Source organism: Haemaphysalis longicornis, unplaced genomic scaffold (genome assembly GCF_048455015.1).
Source record: "Haemaphysalis longicornis isolate Haplotype H1 unplaced genomic scaffold, Haemaphysalis longicornis Haplotype H1 scaffold_14, whole genome shotgun sequence".
NCBI classification, from domain to species: Eukaryota; Metazoa; Arthropoda; class Arachnida; order Ixodida; family Ixodidae; genus Haemaphysalis; species Haemaphysalis longicornis.
In genome coordinates, this window is record NW_027526245.1 from 14,878,690 (window position 1) to 14,889,590 (window position 10,901).

Below are 10,901 nucleotides of genomic sequence, written 5' to 3' on the forward strand. Positions count from 1 at the left end.
GAAATATCGCTTCATTCGAAATTTATTCTGGTCCCAACCCAAACGGATGCATTTTAGGCCGCAATACTCGAAGCGCCAGAAGAGCTAATTCCAACATGGCGGGTGTGGGTTAAGTGGCGAGCGGAGGCGTCGCCGTGCCGCGGTGACCCAGTGGCGAGTCAGGCTGTCAACATGGCAGGTCAACACAAGCTGGTACTTCGCCGGCGGTTTTCTCGAGCCGGTCATGCTCGATTCGGGTGATCTCCATTTTGGGCAAACGGTCCAAATGCGTGGTAGGGTCATTGAACTTCGTCGCAACACATTGGTCAAGGGCGTGGACACGACGGTGCGCGAACACTGGCAATCGAACCGTAGAATTGGCAGTGTCGCCGACAACGAGGCGCCGAAGAACTCTTGTGTTGCAAACTTCACGGCTGCACAACTCGGGAAAACAATTCCCAGTGATCATGCAATGCCCCTAATGCGAAACCGATCAGTTTTCATGATTGTGCTTTGTACGCCCAATTAGCGGTTAATCTTTTTATTATTACTATTTATTTATTTTTTGAGCTCAACAAACAACCTCCGTCTCGAGCCACGGCATCTGCGGCGCTTTTCAGCGCAAAACTCTCGTATAGCGTTTCGTGACGCCCGCACGCCCCCCTATAAAAGGGGCACTGCCGCTGCCAATTTTTGTGGGCGGCGACCATAGCCTCCTGCATTGCTTGGTAAAATGGTCAAATTGTAGCAGGGGTTGCTCTCGCCCGGCAAGAACATGAAACAGCCACCACAGCTTATTCTGAATAACGTTTTGCTTCAGTGAATACATTATGGTTTGATTCCTCGCAGCTGTGGCGTATAATAAGCTAAACTGGTTTAGCTTTTCTCGAGTGGTTGCTTATATCAATATACCGCTTACAACGAAATTTTTCGCCGTCTTGCTGACTTCGCTATAACGAGGGATTACTGTATCTGTATTCTACATGTTTCCTCTTAGTTTTACGGAATAGCAAGCTCAGTTTAAGCCAATCTTTGCAGCGCGTTATTTGTTTTCATCAGTAAACATGCAATAACAAGAAGTTTGTGTTCCCCCTCGCCCCCTACTTGTTGCTTATCCCTGCTCCATTTATATGTCCCATTTGAACTTAGCCTTCGTAATATCGCTCAAAAACAGTCACTTTCAAAAGCAATCATGACTTTTCTATACTCGTCGTGCTAGTCGCACTTTTCTTATGGAGTTGATGAACAAATTTTTACTTTTTTACGGTGAGGTGCCCACAATAATTTGAAGATATGACTCAACAACGAAGCACCTTATTTCTATACCCGTTTTTTTTTTTCATTCACTTTTCCTAAAGGTATATACGCATACGACGTATACACGCAAAAATTTCTTGGCGGCGTGCATCTGACACATGAGTTTCTTGAGGACAGATTGGACTTACAATAACTCTAAGCGGCCGCTTTTGTTGGCTATGGACGCGTTTCCGTGAAGTCCAGTCCCCGCGAAATTTGTGAACGTGTGCAATGAAGCGTCGCTGTGCCACACCTAGTAAAAAGCCAATCAATTAGGCACGACAGTCACGCTCTGAAAAATCAATACCTGCAGTGTAAATCAACTTAGATCCGTGTAAATGACACCCAATAATGACGTGTTTTAAGCAGAATTTCACTGATGTACGAAACCAACTTTTCCATTTTGCGAATGCGCTCTTATTGGAACATCCGTGCGCTCAACGGTTCGCACCAGCCCCTGCAGGCCGTGTCGCTCATGCAATTGGTATACCGATTGTCTCATCTTATAGTGTGATTTAGTTATTCTAGAAACCCACCACAGTGGCTGTTGTGCTAGCGCTGAGTCCAAGGATTGAGCCCGAGGACGCGGGCTCGATTGCAGGCCGCGGCAGCTGCTTTTTGTGTGTGTGTGTGTGTGTGTGTGTGTGTGTGTGTGTGTGTGTGTGTGTGTGTGTGTGTGTGTGTGTGTGTGTGTGTGTGTGTGTGTGTGTGTGTGTGTGTGTGTGTGTGTGTGTGTGTGTGTGTGTGGAGGCGAGAAGCGGAAATGCCCGTGTGTTCGGGATTTCGGTGCACGTTAATTAGATCCCCAGGTACTAGTCAAAATTAATCCGGAGCCCTCTACTACGGTGCGCCTCATCGCCTGTGTAGCGTCGGCGCATGAAACCTCATAATCAGTCAAATCAGATATTTTAGGGCGATTTTAACACATCATTAAACTTAAAGAGCAAAACACAGCTGCTGAGCACCGATAAAGCCGCGCAGCTTTCACCCTCAACTGTGCGTTGTCACGTATGGCCAACTATCGGGCTGTTTTCGTGAGTGCCACTCGGGTGCGTTTTTGTCCATGTGCATGCCGCATATATCCAGGAAACTGACCAAATGCACAGCGCCTGCTAATTAACCCAACGCGCGCGTGAAACGGACGGCGCAGCATTTCGACGTCGTGAGGCACGAATGAGAACTTGGGTTTCATTGCCGTGTGTTATCTTGCAATCATTATTTGCTGAATAAATAAACAAACTGGAATTTCAACAAGAAAATAGCTTTTTATGCCATCGTCAAATGGTATCTACTCCGACTTGGCTTCATTTACGTTCCATAGCCGCTCACTTCACCATGACATCATACCGAAATTTAACGCGGCCTCTTTACAATGGAGATGTGTTCTTTTGGGAAACGTGCACCATATGGAAAGACAAAGTGATCGGGTATACGCCGTGCTTTTCATTCGACGTGTTGGCCGTATCTTTAAGAAGTTCGCGCACATTTCTTTCATAACTGCCTGAAAACAGCATCCAGAAATGACTTCCCAACTTTCCTTTCCTATTGTTAAAACATTGCGCGCCTTCCTTTGGTAGTAAACGGTTGCATTATAAAAAGGTAATCGTGCATCGACAAGGAAAATTTCCAGTTCCATTTTGCTAAGGTTTCACAAGCGACTCGCACTGTTAACTTTCTCTCTTAAAGGAGTACTGACACCAAATTTTTGCTTCATGTTTTTATTCGTTAGGTGTAATAGGTGTAATATTTGGTAAATGTTGCCGTGAATGGGTATTCTAGCGATTGCGCGATTACAATGGCAACCTTCGGAAGCCTATTTATGGCCCCTTTAAAGCATGCATGGCCGGGTTGTTTTATGTTGCCGCCTGTATGTCCTTAGACAAAATTAATATCTAGATAGAAGGCTCAAACATTGCCTTGTTGCTGGATCCTCATAATTGCTCGAAAAAATTAATTTACTGGAGAAATTTTATATGCAAGCTATATAAATTTCTGTGCATCATATGGGTGTGCGAGCCGTATACATGTCGCCAGCTAATTACAATCGTGTGTTTTCCCTTCATATATACATTGCCGCAGTAATTACGGTTTATTTATGAAATAGATTCAAGCCCAAAGTTCATGTACTTTAAATTGCCCCCTTCTTGTGACATTTAGTCATTGTTATAGCCCCTCTGATCAGCGAACGTTCCAACTAGTCCACACCTTGCACCTTTGTTTGAAATAGACAACATGAAGTGGGCTGTGTTATATTTCAACTTCCCCATAGACATTTCACCTACCTCGAGCGCCAAAGTCAGAGCACCATGATATTGTAACATATATGAAACAATAAAACAAAACAAAGACCTAACCCAGGGGCGGTATTCTCGAGTTTTGTCCCTTTTGCGTCCCTTTCAGAAGTGTCCCTTTGGCGAGCCCTGATTGGCTAAAAGCAAACAACAGGAAGTGACGTAACGCAAGTGCGACAAACCCACTGCCAAAGCCCACTGCTTAACCGGAAGTACGTCACGATGAAAGGGACGCAAAAGGGACGTTTTCAAAAGGGACAGTTACGAGAATACCGCCCCTGGTGTGACACCCATTTTCCAGGAGATACTGCCTGTACGAAAGCTCATTGGCCTATTTCAAGGATCTTTTCTCATTATACAAACGAACCTTCCAAGTAACCTGAAAATTTTTGCTCTTGTTCCCTTCCAATAGCACTGCACACACTATTTTCAGATTTTTCCTGGTGTAATTTTTATTCGTAAGAGGTTCCAATGCATCGAACACTTGTCGCGTTCTGCTTGGCGCGAAACGAAATACAGCAGGGCGCCAGGCGTTCTCGGAACCCCGCCTTTTTCCGAGACTTCAGCTGGGAATCAGGCACGCTGTCTCGCGCATTCCTTTCTTCCTGCATGCCTTATTTTTTGTTTTCGTCGACGCTCCGTCCCGTCCCGTCCCTTCTGTGTGTCGCGAAGGAAGTTTCAGCAGCCGAGCGCGAGTTGGGGATGGCGGAAAAAAAAAAAAAAAAGACAGAAAGAAAACGCTTTCGTCCTTGGCCAGCGTCCTACCCTCCTCTCACACGCGCACACGTGCGCGCCCCTCGCAGAGGGGTCCTCCCCTCATGCTCCTTTGCGACTGGCAGCCGGCGGTGGGTTGGGAAGAGTAGACGAAATGCGCGCGCTTTTTTCAGAAAGGAGCAGCCATAGTGACAATCAAACGGAATGGAGAAGGAACCATGTCATACGAAATATTGTTGTGTGGCCGCATGTTACGGCGAATATTTGTGGGCCGGAAAGTTCATAGCAAGCGACCAGTGAAGGTAAGCGCTCGATTTTCTGAGCTCGCCTCGTTCTTTCGAATGCAGTTTACTTCGTAAAAGAGCGGGAACAGGATTGCCCTCCCGTTTCTAACTTCTAAGCATATCCTTGCTTTTGTGAATGCGTACGGTTGTAAAAGGGGAACACGTATTCACTTAAATTTTATGGAAAGAGTATAATGAGAAATCAGGTGGGCGCTCAGTAGTAGATTTTTTGTTATGATGCTGAAATCGAGTGTATATATGTTCTGCAAGAACCTTGATATGTACGATTGGCTTTTAATTTACTTCTCGCCGCAGCTGCTCACGAACGCGAAAAATACAACTAATAAATATAACTTTGTTATGTTTAATTTCACGCGAGTTTCGGCGGCATGCTGTAAAGGCCCAACCACATGCACGCGTAAAATCGACGTACTCGCGCAACGACGTACGCCTGCGGCGGCATACGCCGCTGCCTTTACGCCGGCCGACGACGTCGGAGAGGGCGAGTAACCACATATCGCCGCAACGCGCGCGTAAACCATGGCGTAAACCAATGCGCCGCGCAGTGTGGCTCGACTACTTCGGACTCAGCTTTGTGGCGACCAGTTCAACTACATTTTAACTCAAATAAAGCAAATAATGCCTATTCTCACAAATATACGTATATTTAATACAGAAACAACTAAAACAGTTCTCGGGACATTAAAAAACGTACTTGGCAGGCACAAAACTAACGAATCCCTCCCGCTACATTTGGCGTAAAACTGCTTTGCTCCCATAGTTGCTCGTTGCTTCGCGTGTTTTTTCCGGTTGTTTGGTCACCGTATTTTACAAATTACTTCGTTTTATCGCATAATAAATAGTGAAGTTAGCTTATTTATCAATTCACTGTCTTGTTATGCGACCTGACTGCCGATAACGTCACCGCCAGAGGTGTACGTCAACACCGTACGCCCGAAAGTTTGCGTCGATATCTGGCGCGCTCTGACTTGGGCGTAACAAGCGCGTACCAATGCATTCGGCGTACGCCGGAGTACGCCGGTTCCTTACGCGCTTACGCCGGTTTACGTCGTTGCGCGAGTACGCCGGTTTTACGCGTGCATGTGGTTGGGCCTTAACGGAACACAATTTAGCGTTGCAGTTAAGCCATATGTTATCAGCTGCTTATGCGAACCATCTTACGATGTAAAACAACGCCTGACGTCTTTGTAGTATTCACATATTTTCCATGTGAAAGGCTACGTCGGATGCTTATAACTATAAAGAAAATAAATGACAAATAAAAATAAATAAATAAAATGATCAAAAATAAATAAAAATAAGAAAATAAAAACAGCTCAAGCCAGTTTTTAGCACATTGTTCGAGAGCAAAAAGTAAAATTAGGCAACCAAGAAAATACACGGTTGTAATTTCATCTAGTTGTACATGTAATGTTTCCCTTCTTTACATTTGCCTGTTTACTAATTTTTGTTCGTTGCGTTTTTATGTTTATGGCCATTGAGGTAATTATCGTCCTCTTTCAATGATTGCCGACGTACCACGTCGTCATCAGTTGGTCGGCTTCTCTTGTTAATTGAAAATTCTCTGGCAAGTGTCTGATCGAAGTCTTTTGACTTAATTACTCAATGGCCTGGAAAGAAAGCTGTAAGGTATTTTATATAATTCAGTATTTTGTCCTTTTCTGTTTTCCAGGGATGCTTGAGAAACCAACTCAAGCGATGTGCGTTATAAAGTTGGCACGGGCATTAGAAAAAGTTAAACAAGCAAGACAAAGTGAAAAGTGAAGAGGCCTGTTTTGCTATAATATTCCTTCCTAAAGGTAAGGTTTTCTCTATTAGCTAAAATTTGCTTCACTTCAGTTTTCTGAACCACTTCTATACACTCTGTTTTGTTTCAGAAATACCTTATGATTTACCAGCACCACAACATTGACACACGAATAAGCTCATCTGGCAGCAAGCGTCATCCAAACTGCAGGTGAGCTTCTGAGCACCCTGTGTGTTAGAGCAATGCCATTTTGTTTGTTTTCCAGGAATGGCAGTCAAACCTCATTTGAAGTGCCAGTACAAGAAAATTGATGAGGCCATATTGTATGCCAAAAGTCCTGGTGTTCTGAGAGGTGAGACATTGTCTATGCTGTAACAACTTTGCAACTTCTCCTAAACTACAGCTTTTTTTCATTTCGCAGAAGCGTGGCAGTAACAACCCCATGTTACTGGGTTCATGGCCGTCAAGTATGTCATCAAACTGACTTGTCAAGGCAGAAGAACAAGCAAGCCCAGGAGGAGAAAAACGAAGACAACGGCTGAAACAGCGTACTTGCGAAATTCAATTGCTTTAACACAATACGTATTCGGATCGATTGTTAATGGTAAAATAAAACGCACATGTTCTTTCATCTTAAAGAGTGTCAGTGTTGTTATTTACGCTAGCTGGCATGTTCCTTGCTTTAAAATTCCGCCATTTCTTAGTTTGTTATTTTGCCGGACTGCCTTAATTGTGTGTGTTGGTCAGTGTAGGGATCAAATGTATAAACATGCAGTCTAAAATGCCAGTTTATACCTTTCAGGAGTTTATGAGGACGACGTTTGAAGTGCTCGCTTATCATGCAGTCAACAATCGTCTGTCTAGGAAAAAGTTAACTTATAATATTTTCATCTAGTTATTGTTGCATGTATATTAGATACATGTAACTGTAAGTTACCTGTACATTGCTGCAATATCATCGCTTCGTAAGAGAAACATTGCTTGAACGTCATATCAACAGTGCGCGGATGCGGCCCTCGTGGGGAAAAAACGTATCTGTAAAGTCGCGGTAACATTGTAGGAAGCATCGCTTGAACATGATAGCGACGTTTTCTAAATGTTACCCGCACGTTGGAAAAATATAGCTGGCAAGTTACCGCAAAATTGTAGGAATGTTATTGCAACTTCATAAAAACATTGCTTGAACGTTGCAGCAACGTTCTTTGTATGCTAACTTCATGTTAAAAGTGTGGATCTAAAGTTGCTGCAAGATTGTAGCAATGTTATCACAACGTCCGAATGGTACAGGGATATGCTTAAATGTGGTATGCACGTTGCGAAAATGTAGCTGAAAAGTTGCTGCAATGTCATCAGAAAACGTCTCATAACGTTGTTCAAATGTGTCCCGCACGTGGCTGGAAGGTTGCTCCAAGAGTGTAGCAACGTTGACGAACGTCAGAAACAACGTTATCCAAACATTAAAACAACACCCTTAAAACGTTGCCCCCATGTTGGAGCAATGCTAAAATCATGTTGACGCAATGTTTCTGGGAAACATTGCACTAACGTTAAAGGGAAGCTGAAGCGCTTTCCAAAAAAGTTGAGTTAGATTAACAGTTATATAGTTTATTGCGCGCTGATTCCGAATATCACATTGAACTTTATCGTACATCAGTCCAAGTGGCATTTATCTTGCGAAAAGCGCGGCCCCGTTTGAAAGACGCGCGCTTTTCGCCTTTTGACGCCCCTGATTGGTTGCGCCCGTCATGACGTCAAAGGAGGACACCCTTCGGCCGCGCGGGTTGTCGGAAGCATTGCGAACGATCGCACGGTTGCCTTTGCGGCAATTTAGCTTGCAGTTTAATTTTCGCACATGACTGGAAGTTTGTTTTATAATTTCCCGTGCTGTTGGTTCAATTATCTTGGAGCTTAAATTTGCTTTACACGACAGAGAACCCCAAAGCAGTGACTGTGACGTCGACTAGTGGGTTCCATCAAAATATTTTTGAATTAGGCAACCAGCATAGGGGGATTTTATACCTTATGTTAATATTAGGTACTGCCTTAACTGTTTCTTATTATACACAAAACCATTTATGCCGAAGATTAATGGGCGTTTTATAAACAATCTACCAGCGAAAAGCACGTACGCGCACTGCGCAAAAAAATAGCGTTCATGCGCTGTAAACGTATATGCGAGACACATCTTGCCGGTACACGCATAAACCAACAAGCAGACTCTGCTTCCGCATTTCCTTTGTTCGTTGTCGCCCACCCCAGCCCCGTTACTCATCCCCGTACACAGACCCACACGCGCGCGCCATTTCGGCAGCGGCGCTACGGCGCCTCCGCGATTGCTAGCTGCACTTCGATGAGTGGCGTCTTACTGCTTCACATGCATTTATTCTGAAAACACTGCAGCATACTAGTGCCTGCTCAGCATTATTGGCTGTAGTAGGGCTTGATTTTCGCTTGTGCGATCCGCATTCTGCTACAATATTACGGCCACCTCGTTATAATTAACAGACCAGTCGGACAAGGCAGTTACGTTGTAGTTACGTTACTTTAGGTAACAATCACCAAACGTTTGTGATAATGAATCGCTGGCCTGTTTCAGCATTTCTAGATTTAAGCATTTACCGCGCTAGTCTGACAGAGGCCGTATATTTACTCTTCGCTCCTAATTTTTTTAGTATCATCATTATATATATCACCGACTATCACTGGAGCACACTTGAGGTTCACTGACAACAAGTGCTTGCCAGGTTATAATATGCAGCCACACGGAATCTTGGGCAAAAAATTAGGCCCCCGCAGTCAACACAAATTATGGCACGGTGGTGGTTCGGAGTGGTGTTTTTTTTTTAAATTCCAGATAAACATAACCTTATCATGACATGTATACTTGCAAAATAAGTAATCTGGTTGTCTTGGTTCTTTTACTTTGTAGGAATACTATTTACCTCTTAGCCGGGAGAGAACTTCTATCAGGATTGGCCCGTTGTTTTAGTTTCGCCAAAAAATTGTTTTTTTGAACACTGTCGACAGTGTTCAAAAAAACAATTTTTTTGTTTTTGTGACAGTGTTCAAGCCCATAGGGAAAGAAAACCGACGCATTTAACGAAACAAGTATTTCCTGAACAAATGTGACTTGGTTTCTGGAATGAAACGAAACATCCCCGGCCAAAATACAGCAGTATTCCCCATCCTTCCTAAATCTAGAATCTAATGTGAACATCCGCGTCCGTCGCATCAAAAAAAAAAAACGCATTGGAGCGGTTTACAAAGTATTTAAAGTAGTGTCGTATATTCTCTGTCATCAAGCACAGCCACCTCGGCTGTCGCTTCCGTATGTTATCAAGCATTCCGGCGTGGCATTAGTCTGCTTAGGAATACGGCATGATAACGTATGCCTGGTTTGGCGTTCGTGCATACTTTTTGAACACGAAAATTGTACAAATGAGTGCTATCAACCGTATCATTCACAAGGAAACACGGCGAAAAGAGCATGGCCGAGGCGGCCGAGGCGGCCGATCCGGCCGGAAGTCCAGGTATGACGTTTTTCAGCCGGTTTTCGCCCGCGCTCTTCGGTCTTCCGGCATCGCGCGGCGAGATGGGGGCGGGGCATCGGACCACTTTTGTTTGCTCATTGCGCCGCTTCTATTGCATGTATTGCGAAAATATTTTGTGCACATGAACTATTCAATGTGTACTTGCTGCTAGTCAACTTTTCTTTTAATTCTAAAACCGCTTCACCTTCCCTTTAAAAAAAGCGGACATTAGCCACGTTTTGGCAACGTTAAGGGGAAACGTTGTGGAAATGTTCGGGCAACATTCTGTGCTACTAGGGTTACCTCTGCTATGGGCGAATTCCCTTGCCCGTACGTAGACCTCAGGTGACCACGTGCACCGGGCTTGCACACATAAACCACATTTGCGTACTTAAGTTTGCCATCCCAGCCGAAAAAAACCATTGGCCGACCAATTGGTCCAATTTGCCACCCAATGGGTCCGAATGGAATCCCAATGGGTCCAAATGGAAACCCAATGGGTCCAATTGGACCAATTGGAGCGATCCGAATTGGCCCATTGGCTCGATTAGAATGGCCAGTTGGCCCAATTGGACCCATTGGCTCCAACCATAAAGTTAATACTACTGACTGCTCCAACATGAAGACCCAATCGGGGAGCCATTTGGGATAGTATTTGGATAGTATTCAATTACGACAACCATTTGCTGAAATTTAATTCTCTCTCTCACCCTTAATTTGAAAGCTTCAGAAATGTTCAAAACTTCAACCTTTGCAAATGTATATTTATGAGGCAATTAATTTTGATATTACACTCAGCAATTCAAGATAAAGTTCTCAAAAAAAAAAAACAACAAGCAAACTCTAAAGAAAACTTTCCGACACGAGTAGCAAAATTGTTTTGAAATAAAACCACGATCCAATCGAATCCAATCCATAGACGTACGTGGATAAGTGGTATTCAACGTGGTGTTGGCGGTGTAGGTAGTGCAGGCGTGTTCGTCGGTTGCACACGCAGTCTTCTCTGACTGTGCATTGCATTGGAAATGTAAAGTGGTCT

At 44.1% G+C, this 10,901-nt stretch overlaps 1 long non-coding RNA gene across 2 annotated transcripts; it reads left to right on the plus strand.

Moving 5' to 3' along the window:
• The first annotated feature begins 4,293 nt into the window (after window positions 1-4,293).
• Window positions 4,294-6,970, plus strand: LOC144165161 (uncharacterized). Of its 2 annotated transcripts, XR_013321391.1 has the most exons (5): window positions 4,294-4,582; window positions 6,258-6,384; window positions 6,463-6,542; window positions 6,598-6,684; window positions 6,754-6,970. It is a non-coding gene; the product is annotated as an uncharacterized LOC144165161 (long non-coding RNA). The 2 variants fall into 2 exon arrangements; XR_013321390.1 differs by having other exon boundaries at window positions 4,297-4,582; window positions 6,463-6,684.
• The last annotated feature ends 3,931 nt before the right edge of the window (window positions 6,971-10,901 follow it).